Below are 15,000 nucleotides of genomic sequence, written 5' to 3' on the forward strand. Positions count from 1 at the left end.
AGACTCGCAGCAGGTGCATCCTCTGCTGTGGCTTCAGCGGAGCACAAGTGATCCGCTTCAACCCAGCAGCCACGCCCTCCGAACCGCATCCGCACATCCCACTACCCCTAAACTGGATCCCAAGGTACTTCCAAATACTGGACGCATCCACTTGGTGAATCGTGTTTTGTCCCACCCTAAAGGTGGGTTTTGTCACGAGCTTCACTTTGTGGTCCCGTCCGGAAGCCACCAAGGATAAGGCCTGACACTTGTTGGGGTTCAACAAGAGACCGGCTAGGCGAAGCTCCGCTTCGAGAACATCCAGATTGGTCTGGAGTCCTTTAGCGGTGGTCGCGCACAGAACGACGTCGTCCGCAAAAGCGAGTGCCGTAACTTTGGTTGCATCGGTTAGACGAAAGCCCACATCAGTGGACAGCCTCTTCAGAGCCCGGTCCAAGACCAGGTTAAAGAGGAGAGGAGAGAGTGGGTCTCCCTGCCTCACCCCACGCCGCACTTGCACGAAGTGCCTCCTCCCGCCCTCCTCCAACACGGTCTCCGCACTCCCATATATGGACCGGACATACTCCACAAATGGTTGTGGAAGTCCGGCCTGTTCGCAAGCACGCACTATGGCAAAGTGAGAGACAGTGTCAAATGCTTTTGACACGTCTAACGCGGCCAAGTGCAAATGCTTGCAGCATCTCCGGGACATCGTCAGCATTGTGTCTAGGACCGAGAGATTATCTGCGATCCCGTCCACGCCGCTTAAGAAGCCCCTTTGATACTTTGTGAACAAGTCGGGAATGCGTTGAACACGTGCGGATAGGACACGGTGGAAGTGCCGTGCGACTACCGACGCGATCGAAATCGGCCGATAGTCTGCAGGTGTTCGCGGTGCGTCGGTCTTTGGAATAAAGACCGTTCGCGTGCGGGTGAGTTCTGCAGGTAGACATCTCCCCAACAGCAGCACATTGAAAAGAAGGGCAGCGGCCTCCGGTGGAAGCTTGTTCCACACGGAAACCGCTATTCCGTCGGGCCCCGGCGCTGCACCATTCCGGACCCGAGACCTTCCCACCTCCTCGACAGAGATGGGGTCCCACACCCGGCGTGCCAGCTCTCCATGGTCGGAGACCTCCTCCGCCCATCCCTCGACCTCAGCGGACGCCTCCGAAAAGACGCCTCGCCAAAAATCGATGAATGCGGGATCGCGATTGGGAGCCCGATTGGCCCCCTCTCGACGATCACCAAGGATTCGAGCCAAACACGCCTTGGGATCCTTCCGGTACAGCTCCTGCACCCGAGCGTACTCCCTTCTCCTCGCCGTGCGCCTGCTCACCGATGCGCCGTCGACATCTAGGTCGCTCTGATCCCCTCTGGTACTAACCCTTTTGACAGGGAAGACATCCCGAAGCCAGCCCAGCAACTGGCCCGAAACATCCTCCCCATCGCAAGCCCGTCTCGCGATGTCACAGAGACGGTCTCCCTGAAACCCGAGGCGCTGCCAGTCGACCCCTCCGACAAGGTCGGCGACAGCGCCCCTGATCGCCCCATCGAAAGCAGGGGGCTCGGGAGGGTTTTCCCGTTGAGGATCAGGCTGACGAGGCGCATCACCATCACGCAGTTCGGGGAGGTTTATTTGCGGCGCCTGCAGAAATCTCTGGACCAGTGCCTTGTAAGTCGCATCTCTGCGCTTACCTTTCACTGCTTCCAGAGTCCTACCCGGCATGCGCGGAACCAGAAACTGGTTCATAAACCTTACACCCCCTTGCTGGATGGCACCGGCCTCAAGCCTGGCCATCATGGCTGTCTCCTCGTCTGACCAGCGGGCATGAATGCGTTCGATGTCTATTGCGTTATTAGCCTCGTCTGGATGCGCCCTCCGTATATGCAACCCGCGGCCATTGGCGGTGGTAAACGACCGTGCACAATACGGGCATGGATTTTGGGCGGGCTCCCCATCGGCATTCCGACCAGCAGCAAATGCAGGAGCCCCGGCCTGGGGGCCGGGGGGAACTAGAGGATTATTCTTAGAAACCGAGCCTGCAATGTAAAAGCGGGCATAAGTGAGGGGAAGCTGCAAACCTCCCCTCACGCCCAGCCTTGTCCGTTAGCCGAACACCCCGCCGACTTGACCCAGCTGCGCAATCTCCGATGCGACGGAACAAACGACTCTTCATCCCCGTCTGCGGTTTCCCCCATCTCGTTTTACGGAGGTGGAGGACCTACAGACAGGACCCTCGCGGAAGGGGGTTCTAAGTCCCTCCGGTCGGGCGGGCGGGCCATCACGCCATGTTTCAGGACTTACATCAGAACCACACCACGATTCCAAGTCTCCGTCCGCCGCTCTTCAAGAGCGAGCTAGGTTCCATCAGCGATAGATGTCCGTTACCGGCGGGAACCACTAGGAGGTGGACATCGGCGTATCTACGACCCTACTACCTCGGACCAACGCCCGAGTGTTCGAGTCATAGTTACTCCCGCCAGTTTACCCGCGCTTGCTTGAATTTCTTCACGTTGACATTCAGAGCACTGGGCAGAAATCACATTGCGTCAACACCCGCAGGGGCCATCGCAATGCTTTGTTTTAATTAGACAGTCGGATTCCCCCGGTCCGTGCCAGTTCTGAGCTGACCGTTGAATGGCGGCCGAAGAGGACTTCCGGACGCCCTGACGGGCGCACCCGGAGCCTCGCAGCAAGACGGTTCCGCGGGAGGCCAAAAGGCACGGGACCGAACTCGGATTCGACATTGACCGCCGAAACGGAACAACGCTTCACCTCGCACAGGCCCGGCACGTCAGCCGCGACCCGCTTCCTCGCCAAGCCCGACACGCCCCGATCCTCAGAGCCAATCCTTATCCCGAAGTTACGGATCCAATTTGCCGACTTCCCTTACCTACATTATTCTATCGACTAGAGGCTCTTCACCTTGGAGACCTGCTGCGGATATGGGTACGAACCGGCGCGACGCCTCGACGTGGCCCTCTCCCGGATTTTCAAGGTCCGAGGGGAAGATCCGGACACCGCCGCAACTGCGGTGCTCTTCGCGTTCCAAACCATATCTCCCTGCTAGAGGATTCCATGGAACTCGAACGCTCATGCAGAAAAGAAAACTCTTCCCGGATCTCCCGACGGCGTCTCCGGGTCCTTTTGGGTTGCCCCGACGAACTCTCTTGCGAGGGCCCGAATTATTAACGGTTCCGCTGCCGGGTTCCGGAATAGGAACCGGATTCCCTTTCGCCCAATGGGTGTGTGCTCGCTTCGTACGTTTACGTTCGAATTAAAAACGAACCAACGACATATCTACACCACATCAACATCGGCTTTCGCCTAGGGCTTAGGATCGACTGACTCGTGTGCAACGGCTGTTCACACGAAACCCTTCTCCACGTCAGTCCTCCAGGGCCTCGCTGGAGTATTTGCTACTACCACCAAGATCTGCACCGACGGCGGCTCCAGACGGCCTCACGGCCAGTCCTTCTGCGCTCACCGCCGCGACCCTCCTACTCGTCAGGGCTTCATGGCCGGTTAATTAAATAACCGACCGCACATGCCGCTGACGGCCGAGTATAAGCACGACGCTTCAGCGCCATCCATTTTCAGGGCTAGTAACTTCGGCAGGTGAGTTGTTACACACTCCTTGGCGGATTCCGACTTCCATGGCCACCGTCCTGATGTCTTAAGTTACCAACGCCTTTCATGGTATCCCATAAGCGTCGATTTAGGCGCTTTAACTCGGCGTTTGGTTCATCCCACAGCGCCAGTTCTGCTTACCAAAAATGGCCCACTTGGCACTCTGATTCGAGTCTCGCGGCTTCATATAAAGTTCGAGCAAGCCGGAGATCTCACCCATTTAAAGTTTGAGAATAGGTTGAGGCCGTTTCGACCCCAATGCCTCTAATCATTCGCTTTACCGGATGAAACTCGTAAGCGACGAGCGCCAGCTATCCTGAGGGAAACTTCGGAGGGAACCAGCTACTAGATGGTTCGATTAGTCTTTCGCCCCTATACCCAGTTCCGACGATCGATTTGCACGTCAGAATCGCTACGGACCTCCATCAGGGTTTCCCCTGACTTCGTCCTGACCAGGCATAGTTCACCATCTTTCGGGTCCCAGCGTGTACGCTCTTGGTGCGCCTCTTCTCGCAATGAGAATGAGACGCCCCGGGAGTGCGGGGCGACAGCCGTAACGGCCGCCCATCTTCCCTTAGTCCGTGCAAGACGAACTTTCACTTTCATTGCGCCTTCAGGTTTAGTCATGTCCCAATGACTCGCGCACATGCTAGACTCCTTGGTCCGTGTTTCAAGACGGGTCCTGAAAGTACCCAAAGCTATAGCGTCGCAGATCGGCGTTTCAACCGAGTCTGTCCGAGAACTCATTGGCGAACAGCCATTCGTAGACAGAACCGACACCAGGTGCGATTACCGTCATAAACGAACGCGCTTGCCAATGGTCGGACGCTAACTGTGTAGCGGCCCGGCGCCATATGCATACCTTCGAGCGAGTCGACCGGGAAACACCGCGGGTTCGTCCGAAACGGCGAACCGTTCGAACGGGCTCCACCGCGGGCCTTAGATCGACACCCAAAGGATCGCGACGTCCTACTGGGGGAGAAGTGCACGCGTTCGACTTCGGTTCGCATAAACAAAAGGCGCGAACGACGCGTACGCCGTTCGTCGCACGATCATTTAGCGCCGCTATCGAGTCACGCTGAATCTCCCCTTTCGACCTTTCGGGTTTCTCAGGTTTACCCCTGAACGGTTTCACGTACTATTGAACTCTCTCTTCAAAGTTCTTTTCAACTTTCCCTCACGGTACTTGTTCGCTATCGGTCTCGTGGTCATATTTAGCCTTAGATGGAGTTTACCACCCACTTAGGGCTGCACTCTCAAGCAACCCGACTCTGAGGAGAGATCCTCCCGTTATCGGCAACGGTCACTACGGGCCTGGCACCCTCTATGGGCTGTGGCCCCGTTCAAGATGGACTTGGACGCGTCGCACAATCTCGGGATGACGGATCCTCCCTAACACCACATTTCCCGGCGTCCGGTTTCGGCCGCGGGATTCAGTGCTGGGCTTTTTCCTGTTCGCTCGCCGCTACTAAGGAAATCCTAGTTAGTTTCTTTTCCTCCGCTTAATAATATGCTTAAATTCAGCGGGTAGTCTCACCTGCTCTGAGGTCGCAAATATAAATTTGCCTTTATTTTGTCAGACGATAATTACACGTATTCCGTTTATATGGCTGCCTCCAAACAATTTCAAACATCGATCTGACGTCGTTGCGAGAATGTTGTTGTTGTTAATTATAGTGCATAAAATATGCATATAAACAACTTTAACGTCTCGGACACGACGATCGCTTCGTTCGAAATTTAAGCGTTGTGGCTGCTTTTTAATATCGGACGTGCTACGTCTAAACCAACTTGTACCAACAAACTAATAAGAATGTCAGCCGCTATTGCGTTTTAGGATGCCGCGTTATTTTTTATATTGTTTTTATTGTTGTCTACGTTGCATAATATTTTATTATGACAACCGACAATCAATTAACAATTATAGTAACGCGTCATATTTGCACCCAACACGCTCCGACGTAATTGTCTACACAACATTGTGCGCTGTGTTTAAGACAAAAACCGAGCAGTCTTTGAAATTGACACGACCCTCAGCCAGGAGTGGTCCGGGAACAGTATATCCGAGGACCGCAATGTGCGTTCGAAATGTCGATGTTCATGTGTCCTGCAGTTCACAAGTTGACGCGCAATTAGCTGCGTTCTTCATCGACCCACGAGCCAAGTGATCCACCGTTCAGGGTAATCTTTTCAAACAAATTTAAAATATTATTACATAACGCACCGTTCCACATCGAAATCGTTTCATCATCACACAACAACAAAAATAACTACTTAAGGTTATTACAATTGTGATGTATATGTGAGAAACGGACCAATCGAAAGAAACGTTCGGCGTTATATTTTATAATATTTTATTTAATTAAAGTGGCATTTGTTTCTACTTATCGAAAAGAGTATGCAGTTATAGTTTAAGTTTACATAAAGAATAACCCGATGATATTAACGTTTTATAAATACGTATATATATCTATTAGGTTTTTTTTCTCTATCAACTTTGTCTATAAAACTCTGCTCCTTTTGCGATAAGCATTATGTATATTTATTAAATAGAAAATATGTCGAAAAACCAGACGTTTTCTTCAAACAAACGCCACAGCTACAAACTTAATCACAACAATATTTACCAAACAATACAATTGTAGGGTGTTTTGTGTGATACGTCGTTTGGTGGGCATTCTAAGAACGTCCGTCGACATAAAAACGAATCAAAAGAAAAGCACCAGGCAGTGCAAAACGTTCCTTCGTCAGTCGGGCGTATATCATTTAAAACCCACAGAATCTAAAAAAGTTAATAAACTTTTTTATTTAGATTCCTACGGTTCGTCGCGTCGTTAAAGTAAATTATTACTTCGACGCATGCGGAACCCAGGTACCCGAAAACCGTAAGCCTAAGCGTTTATTTTTCAAACATCACTCACCATCGGTTAAGTAAAATGATGGTATGTATAAATGTGTATTTGTATGTACAGTAGCGTATTAATTTTGTTGTTGGTTGTTTCGAGTTTATTTATTATTATGGTTTGTTTGTATAAAGTTTTAGTCTTGTACATAAAGTACAGACGAATAGACAGCCCCTTTTATTTATTAATAAACTCCAACCATTTACAAATTAAATTACAACTACAACATCTCTTTTACACATTAATTATACACCATCTTTATTTTCTTTTTTCCGAAGCGAATACGATGAAGAAAATACGCAAAGACTGGCTTACAAAACCGTAAGCCTAAGCGTTTATTTTTCAAACATCACTCACCATCGGTTAAGTAAAATGATGGTATGTATAAATGTGTATTTGTATGTACAGTAGCGTATTAATTTTGTTGTTGGTTGTTTCGAGTTTATTTATTATTATGGTTTGTATGTATAAAGTTTTAGTCGTGTACATAAAGTACGATCGTATTGGCAGACACCATTATTATTCATTCATTCATTCTTGTTTGTTATTATAAATAACTCCAACCATATACAAATACTACAACAACAACAACAACATCTCTTGCACATTAATTATACACCACCACTGTGTATTAGTACTTTTTTTCGAAGCGAATACGATGATGGAAATACGCTAAGACCGGCACTGCGAAAGCAATAATAAAACGTTAGCACATAACCATCTTTCGACAATATTGATTCGTGTTAATGTTCGAAAAAATTCTTTGAAAACGTCGTTTACGGCACGTTTACAATCGATTTATAAAATAAATCGAAAAACGTAACAACAGATCCGCTTAATGCAAGACGACCCGTTGTTGCTTTTCCGTTCGACGCATAATAAAGAATTTTGTATGAGAATTGATCATCATACGAATAGTGTATGTATGTGTGTTTTTTGTTGATCAGCACAGACAAAATGTGTGTGTATGTGTGACAACTAAACAACAACATTTACACGTTAATGATCCTTCCGCAGGTTCACCTACGGAAACCTTGTTACGACTTTTACTTCCTCTAAATGATCAAGTTTGGTCATCTTCCCAGCAACATCGGCAACGTCGAAACGCCACCGCGCACCGGTCCGAAGACCTCACTAAATCATTCAATCGGTAGTAGCGACGGGCGGTGTGTACAAAGGGCAGGGACGTAATCAACGCGAGCTTATGACTCGCGCTTACTGGGAATTCCTCGTTCATGGGGAACAATTGCAAGCCCCAATCCCTAGCACGAAGGAGGTTCAGCGGGTTACCCGGACCGCTCGGTCAGGGAGGACACGCTGATTCCTTCAGTGTAGCGCGCGTGCGGCCCAGAACATCTAAGGGCATCACAGACCTGTTATTGCTCAATCTCGTGCGGCTAGAAGCCGCCTGTCCCTCTAAGAAGAATTGTTTGTACGCCGACAGTAAAAACCGCACATAGAGACCGGGCGAACCCGGCTCCAGCCGGCATTTGGGATGTCGAAATACGCCTATTTAGCAGGCTAGAGTCTCGTTCGTTATCGGAATTAACCAGACAAATCGCTCCACCAACTAAGAACGGCCATGCACCACCACCCACCGAATCAAGAAAGAGCTCTCAATCTGTCAATCCTTCCGGTGTCCGGGCCTGGTGAGGTTTCCCGTGTTGAGTCAAATTAAGCCGCAGGCTCCACTCCTGGTGGTGCCCTTCCGTCAATTCCTTTAAGTTTCAGCTTTGCAACCATACTTCCCCCGGAACCCAAAAGCTTTGGTTTCCCGGAAGCTGCCCGCCGAGTCATCGGAGGAACGTCGGCGGATCGCTAGCTGGCATCGTTTATGGTTAGAACTAGGGCGGTATCTGATCGCCTTCGAACCTCTAACTTTCGTTCTTGATCAATGAAAGCGTTTTTGGCAAATGCTTTCGCTTCTGTCCGTCTTGCGACGATCCAAGAATTTCACCTCTAACGTCGCAATACGAATGCCCCCATCCGTTCCTATTAATCATTACCTCGGGGTTCCGAAAACCAACAAAATAGAACCGAGGTCCTATTCCATTATTCCATGCACACAGTATTCAGGCGAAGTTTTAGCCTGCTTTAAGCACTCTAATTTGTTCAAAGTAAACGTGCCGGCCCACCTCGACACTCAATGAAGAGCACCGCGGCGGGATTGAGTTGGGCCGCCCTCTCGAGCTAAGCCCACCGGCAGGACGTCCCGCGAAACGCCAGTTAACACCGCGAACGATGAACCGGCGGCGCGGGACACAAATTCGACTACGAGCTTTTTAACCGCAACAACTTTAATATACGCTATTGGAGCTGGAATTACCGCGGCTGCTGGCACCAGACTTGCCCTCCAATTGATCCTCGTTAAAGGGTTTAGAGTGTACTCATTCCGATTACGGGGCCTCGGATGAGTCCCGTATCGTTATTTTTCGTCACTACCTCCCCGTGCCGGGAGTGGGTAATTTGCGCGCCTGCTGCCTTCCTTGGATGTGGTAGCCGTTTCTCAGGCTCCCTCTCCGGAATCGAACCCTGATTCCCCGTTACCCGTTACAACCATGGTAGGCGCAGAACCTACCATCGACAGTTGATAAGGCAGACATTTGAAAGATGCGTCGCCGGTGCGAGACCGTGCGATCAGCGTAAAGTTATTCAGATTCACCAAGTTGTACGATGACGGCGAAACCGCCACCGATTGGTTTTGATCTAATAAAAGCGCTCCTTCCGTCTCCGGTCGGAGCTCTGTTTGCATGTATTAGCTCTAGAATTACCACAGTTATCCAAGTAAATGTGGGTACGATCTAAGGAACCATAACTGATTTAATGAGCCTTTCGCGGTTTCACCTTAATTTGGCTTGTACTGAGACATGCATGGCTTAATCTTTGAGACAAGCATATGACTACTGGCAGGATCAACCAGGGAACTGTGTTTTTGTGTTTTTTGAGACAGACGAGAGAATAAAATACTCATCATCATCGTTTATAAAGATGAAGAATATGCGCGTTTGTGCGAAACAATCTAACATATAAGAAAGTAACGCCACGCTGTTTCTTCTTTTCTTCGTACGATATAGAGATAAATGTATCGTCATCATCGTCGTCGTAGTCGTTAAACACCACAACACATATATCGGTCAATAAAGGCATAATAATAATATTTATAATATTATTTTTTACCTTTGCCGATTTAAAAGTTCAAACATTCTCTTCACTCTTCGCAAGATTGAATGCGACGTGAATTTATGAAATTCTTTCGAATCCATAAACGTTACGAATATTATATAAATATTCTCGCTCGGATATTAGAGAGTTGACGCATTTATTATTTTTGTTTGTTTAAATCACAAACATTTGTTAGTTCAACAAAGTTTGATTGCATAAGGACCGCCAACGTAAGAGAATACGTTTTGCCGCATCCGCAATCTCGCTGTGGGGAACTGGGCGAGCCACAAAATCACAAAATAAAGCAATCTCGCAAGCAAAGCCCTATTCGAATTCGATAGCGGAAATGTGCGATAAACGTCGATAAATTGGAAGCAAATGCAGAACGTATACATAATCGGTCGTTTTGTCGTCGTCATTTATGATAAACTTCGACTAAACCGTTACACCGTTCATATCGCCTCACTCAACGCATCGACACACACCACTACCATATGTATACCAGCGCGACACCGATCGAGGCAGCCGCTCGGTATTGGATGTGCGCACCGCTCCACTGACATAGCTCCACAGGCGACGTCTACCGAAGCGCACAGCTCTATAACTATAAGGCATACACACAAAAGGGAGAAAATATTTTAAATATTGATAATATTAAAAAGTCATATTTTATATTTAAACCATTATAAAATTTAATTATAAAAACGTTTGTTTTAAAAAAAATAATTAATTAATAAAAACAAAATTATTTTAAGCGCCGTACTTCGTAAACGTCGTACTTCGTTCGTCGTATGTGCAAAGTCAAATGAATGCTGTAGTTAGTCGCAGTTGGAACGTCTGAATGTCGTACAACGTAACAATAATTTTGAGTGCCCTAATGTGTAGACGTCGTACTTCGCGAACGTCGCACTTCGTAAACGACGTACTTCGTGAACGTCGCACTTCGTAAACGACGTACTTCGTAAACGTCGCACTTCGTAAACGACGTACTTCGTGAACGTCGTACCTCGTAAAGGTTATGCAATATTAATACACATTTGGTGTATTGCAAGTTGCATTTTAATAAATATTATGCATTTTTATGTTTTAATTTAATATCTAGGCCAAAATACTATGTTTATTTAATTGTTAAATGTGTACGTTTATTTATAGATACGTAATTTACATAAAAATTTGTTTTTTTTTTTATTATATGCAAACTACAAATAAAACATTTAATATTTTCAAACGTCGTACTTCGTGTAAGTTATGCAATATTGATACAAATTTAGTGTATTGCGGGTCGCAATAATATTAATTTATATTTGAACGTAGTACTTCGTGAAGGTTATGCAACATCAGTACACATTAAGTGTATTGCAGGTTGCATTATTATTAATTTATGTTTTCTCACTTTTTACCTTCATATAAAAAAAAAATTTAATATTTTTGGACGTCGTACTTCGTAACAGTTATGCAATATTGATGCACATCTGTTGTGCTGCGGGTTGCATTTTATAAATTTAATGTATTCTTATGATTTACTTTAATGTCTAGGCAAAAAAACACTTTTGATTAGTTGCTGAATGTTTACATTTATTTACAGATACGTAATTTGCAAAAAAATTTGCTGTTTTTTTATTATATACAACACAAATAAAATTCTTTAATATTCTTGAACGTCGTACTTCGTGTAGGTTATGCAATATTGATACAAATTTAGTGTATTGCGGGTCACAATAATATTAATTTATATTTGAACGTAGTACTTCGTGAAGGTTATGCAAGATCAGTACATATTAAGTGTATTGCAGGTTGCATTATTATTAATTTATGTTTTCTCACTTTTAACCTCAATATAAAAAAAAATTAATATTTTTGGACGTCGTACTTCGTGAAGGTTATGCAATATTAATGCACATCTAGTGTGCTGCGGGTTGCATTTTATAAATTTAATGTATTTTTATGTTTTACTTTAATATCTAGGCAAAAAAAACAATTTTGATTAGTTGCTAAATGTTTACATTTATTTACAGATACGTAATTTGCAAAAAAATTTGCTGTTTTTTCATTATATACAACACAAATAAAATTCTTTAGTATTTTTGAACGTCGTACTTCGTGTAGGTTATGCAATTTTAATACACAATTAGTGTATTGTGGGTTGCATTATTATTATTTATTGTTTACGTTTTACTTCATCACTTTGTGAACGTCGTACTTCGTTTGTACTATGAACGCTGCATTTCGTCGCAGTCGGCAGCACGTGCGAATAAACGTCGTACAAGAAAATCACGATTTTGAGTGCCGTACTTCGCAAACGTCGTACTTCGTCTATACTATGTACAAAGTCAAGTGAACGCTAAACCTCGTCGCAGTCGACAGCGCGTGCAAATAAACGTCGTACAAGAAAATCACGATTTTGAGTGCCGTACTTCGCTAACGTCGTACTTCGTCTGTACTATGTACAAAGTCAAATGAACGCTAAACTTCGTCGCAGTCGACAGCAAGTGCAAATAAACGTCGTACAAGAAAATCATGATTTTGAGTGCCGTACTTCGCAAACGTCGTACTTCGTTTGTACTATGTACAAAGTCAAATGAACGCTAAACTTCGTCGCAGTCGACAGCAAGTGCAAATAAACGTCGTACAAGAAAATCATGATTTTGAGTGCCGTACTTCGCAAACGTCGTACTTCGTCTGTACTATGTACAAAGTCAATTGAACGCTGTACTTCGTCGCAGTCGGAAGCAACTGCAAATAAACGTCTTACAAGAAAATCATGATTTTGAGTGCCGTACTTCGCAAACGTCGTACTTCGTCTGTACTATGTACAAAGTCAATTGAACGCTGTACTTCGTCGCAGTCGGAAGCAACTGCAAATAAACGTCTTACAAGAAAATCATGATTTTGAGTGCCGTACTTCGCAAACGTCGTACTTCGTCTGTACTATGCACAAAGTCAATTGAACGCTGTACTCCGTCGCAGTCGGCAGCACGTGCAAATAAACGTCGTACAAGAAAATCACGATTTTGAGTGCCGTACTTCGAAAACGTCGTACTTCGTCTGTACTATGTACAAAGTCAATTGAACGCTGTACTCCGTCGCAGTCGGCAGAACGTGCAAATAAACGTCGTACATGAAAATCACGATTTTGAGTGCCGTACTTCGCAAACGTCGTACTTCGTCTATACTATGTACAAAGTCAAGTGAACGCTAAACCTCGTCGCAGTCGACAGCGCGTGCAAATAAACGTCGTACAAGAAAATCACGATTTTGAGTGCCGTACTTCGCTAACGTCGTACTTCGTCTGTACTATGTACAAAGTCAAATGAACGCTAAACTTCGTCGCAGTCGACAGCAAGTGCAAATAAACGTCGTACAAGAAAATCATGATTTTGAGTGCCGTACTTCGCAAACGTCGTACTTCGTTTGTACTATGTACAAAGTCAAATGAACGCTAAACTTCGTCGCAGTCGACAGCAAGTGCAAATAAACGTCGTACAAGAAAATCATGATTTTGAGTGCCGTACTTCGCAAACGTCGTACTTCGTCTGTACTATGTACAAAGTCAATTGAACGCTGTACTTCGTCGCAGTCGGAAGCAACTGCAAATAAACGTCTTACAAGAAAATCATGATTTTGAGTGCCGTACTTCGCAAACGTCGTACTTCGTCTGTACTATGTACAAAGTCAATTGAACGCTGTACTTCGTCGCAGTCGGAAGCAACTGCAAATAAACGTCTTACAAGAAAATCATGATTTTGAGTGCCGTACTTCGCAAACGTCGTACTTCGTCTGTACTATGCACAAAGTCAATTGAACGCTGTACTCCGTCGCAGTCGGCAGCACGTGCAAATAAACGTCGTACAAGAAAATCACGATTTTGAGTGCCGTACTTCGAAAACGTCGTACTTCGTCTGTACTATGTACAAAGTCAATTGAACGCTGTACTCCGTCGCAGTCGGCAGAACGTGCAAATAAACGTCGTACATGAAAATCACGATTTTGAGTGCCGTACTTCGCAAACGTCGTACTTCGTCTATACTATGTACAAAGTCAAGTGAACGCTAAACCTCGTCGCAGTCGACAGCGCGTGCAAATAAACGTCGTACAAGAAAATCACGATTTTGAGTGCCGTACTTCGCTAACGTCGTACTTCGTCTGTACTATGTACAAAGTCAAATGAACGCTAAACTTCGTCGCAGTCGACAGCAAGTGCAAATAAACGTCGTACAAGAAAATCATGATTTTGAGTGCCGTACTTCGCAAACGTCGTACTTCGTTTGTACTATGTACAAAGTCAAATGAACGCTAAACTTCGTCGCAGTCGACAGCAAGTGCAAATAAACGTCGTACAAGAAAATCATGATTTTGAGTGCCGTACTTCGCAAACGTCGTACTTCGTCTGTACTATGTACAAAGTCAATTGAACGCTGTACTTCGTCGCAGTCGGAAGCAACTGCAAATAAACGTCTTACAAGAAAATCATGATTTTGAGTGCCGTACTTCGCAAACGTCGTACTTCGTCTGTACTATGTACAAAGTCAATTGAACGCTGTACTTCGTCGCAGTCGGAAGCAACTGCAAATAAACGTCTTACAAGAAAATCATGATTTTGAGTGCCGTACTTCGCAAACGTCGTACTTCGTCTGTACTATGCACAAAGTCAATTGAACGCTGTACTCCGTCGCAGTCGGCAGCACGTGCAAATAAACGTCGTACAAGAAAATCACGATTTTGAGTGCCGTACTTCGAAAACGTCGTACTTCGTCTGTACTATGTACAAAGTCAATTGAACGCTGTACTCCGTCGCAGTCGGCAGAACGTGCAAATAAACGTCGTACATGAAAATCACGATTTTGAGTGCCGTACTTCGCAAACGTCGTACTTCGTCTGTACTATGTACAAAGTCAAATGAACGCTGCATTTCGTCGCAGTCAGAAACAAAGCAAACGTCGTGCAATGAAACAATAATTTTGAGTGCTGCATTTGTGAGCGCCGTACTTCGTTTGTTACTTTATGGTCACATGAACGTCGTATTTCATCACACAGAGCACCATACTTAATGCACTTAAATGAACGTTGTACTTCGTACAAGTTAGGCAATATTAATACACATTTGGTGTATTGCGGGTTGCATTATTAATTTACAAAAATAGCTATGATTTTATATACAACTAAAAATAATTCATAATATTTAAACGTCGTACTTCGTAACAGTAATACAATATTTAAACAAATGTAGTACTTCTTGAATATAGGCAATTTTCATACACGTTTACTGTGAAACCAGTTGCGTTACAATTAAAGTATACGTAGTACTTCGTGGTTTTAGGCAACTTT

At 45.5% G+C, this 15,000-nt stretch overlaps 2 non-coding genes and 1 pseudogene across 2 annotated transcripts; all 3 read right to left on the bottom strand.

Moving 5' to 3' along the window:
- Positions 1–5,161, bottom strand: part of LOC135267380 (large subunit ribosomal RNA) — a 7,845-nt pseudogene extending 2,684 nt beyond the window's left edge.
- Positions 5,162–5,637: 476 nt separating this feature from the next.
- Positions 5,638–5,794, bottom strand: LOC135267404 (5.8S ribosomal RNA). Its single transcript, XR_010335823.1, has one exon. It is a non-coding gene; the product is annotated as a 5.8S ribosomal RNA (ribosomal RNA).
- Positions 5,795–7,513: 1,719 nt separating this feature from the next.
- On the bottom strand, positions 7,514–9,436 carry LOC135267395 (small subunit ribosomal RNA). The gene has a single exon (XR_010335815.1). It is a non-coding gene; the product is annotated as a small subunit ribosomal RNA (ribosomal RNA).
- Between the last annotated feature and the right edge of the window lie 5,564 nt (positions 9,437–15,000).

Source organism: Tribolium castaneum, chromosome 11, assembly GCF_031307605.1.
Source record: "Tribolium castaneum strain GA2 chromosome 11, icTriCast1.1, whole genome shotgun sequence".
Taxonomy (NCBI): Eukaryota; Metazoa; Arthropoda; class Insecta; order Coleoptera; family Tenebrionidae; genus Tribolium; species Tribolium castaneum.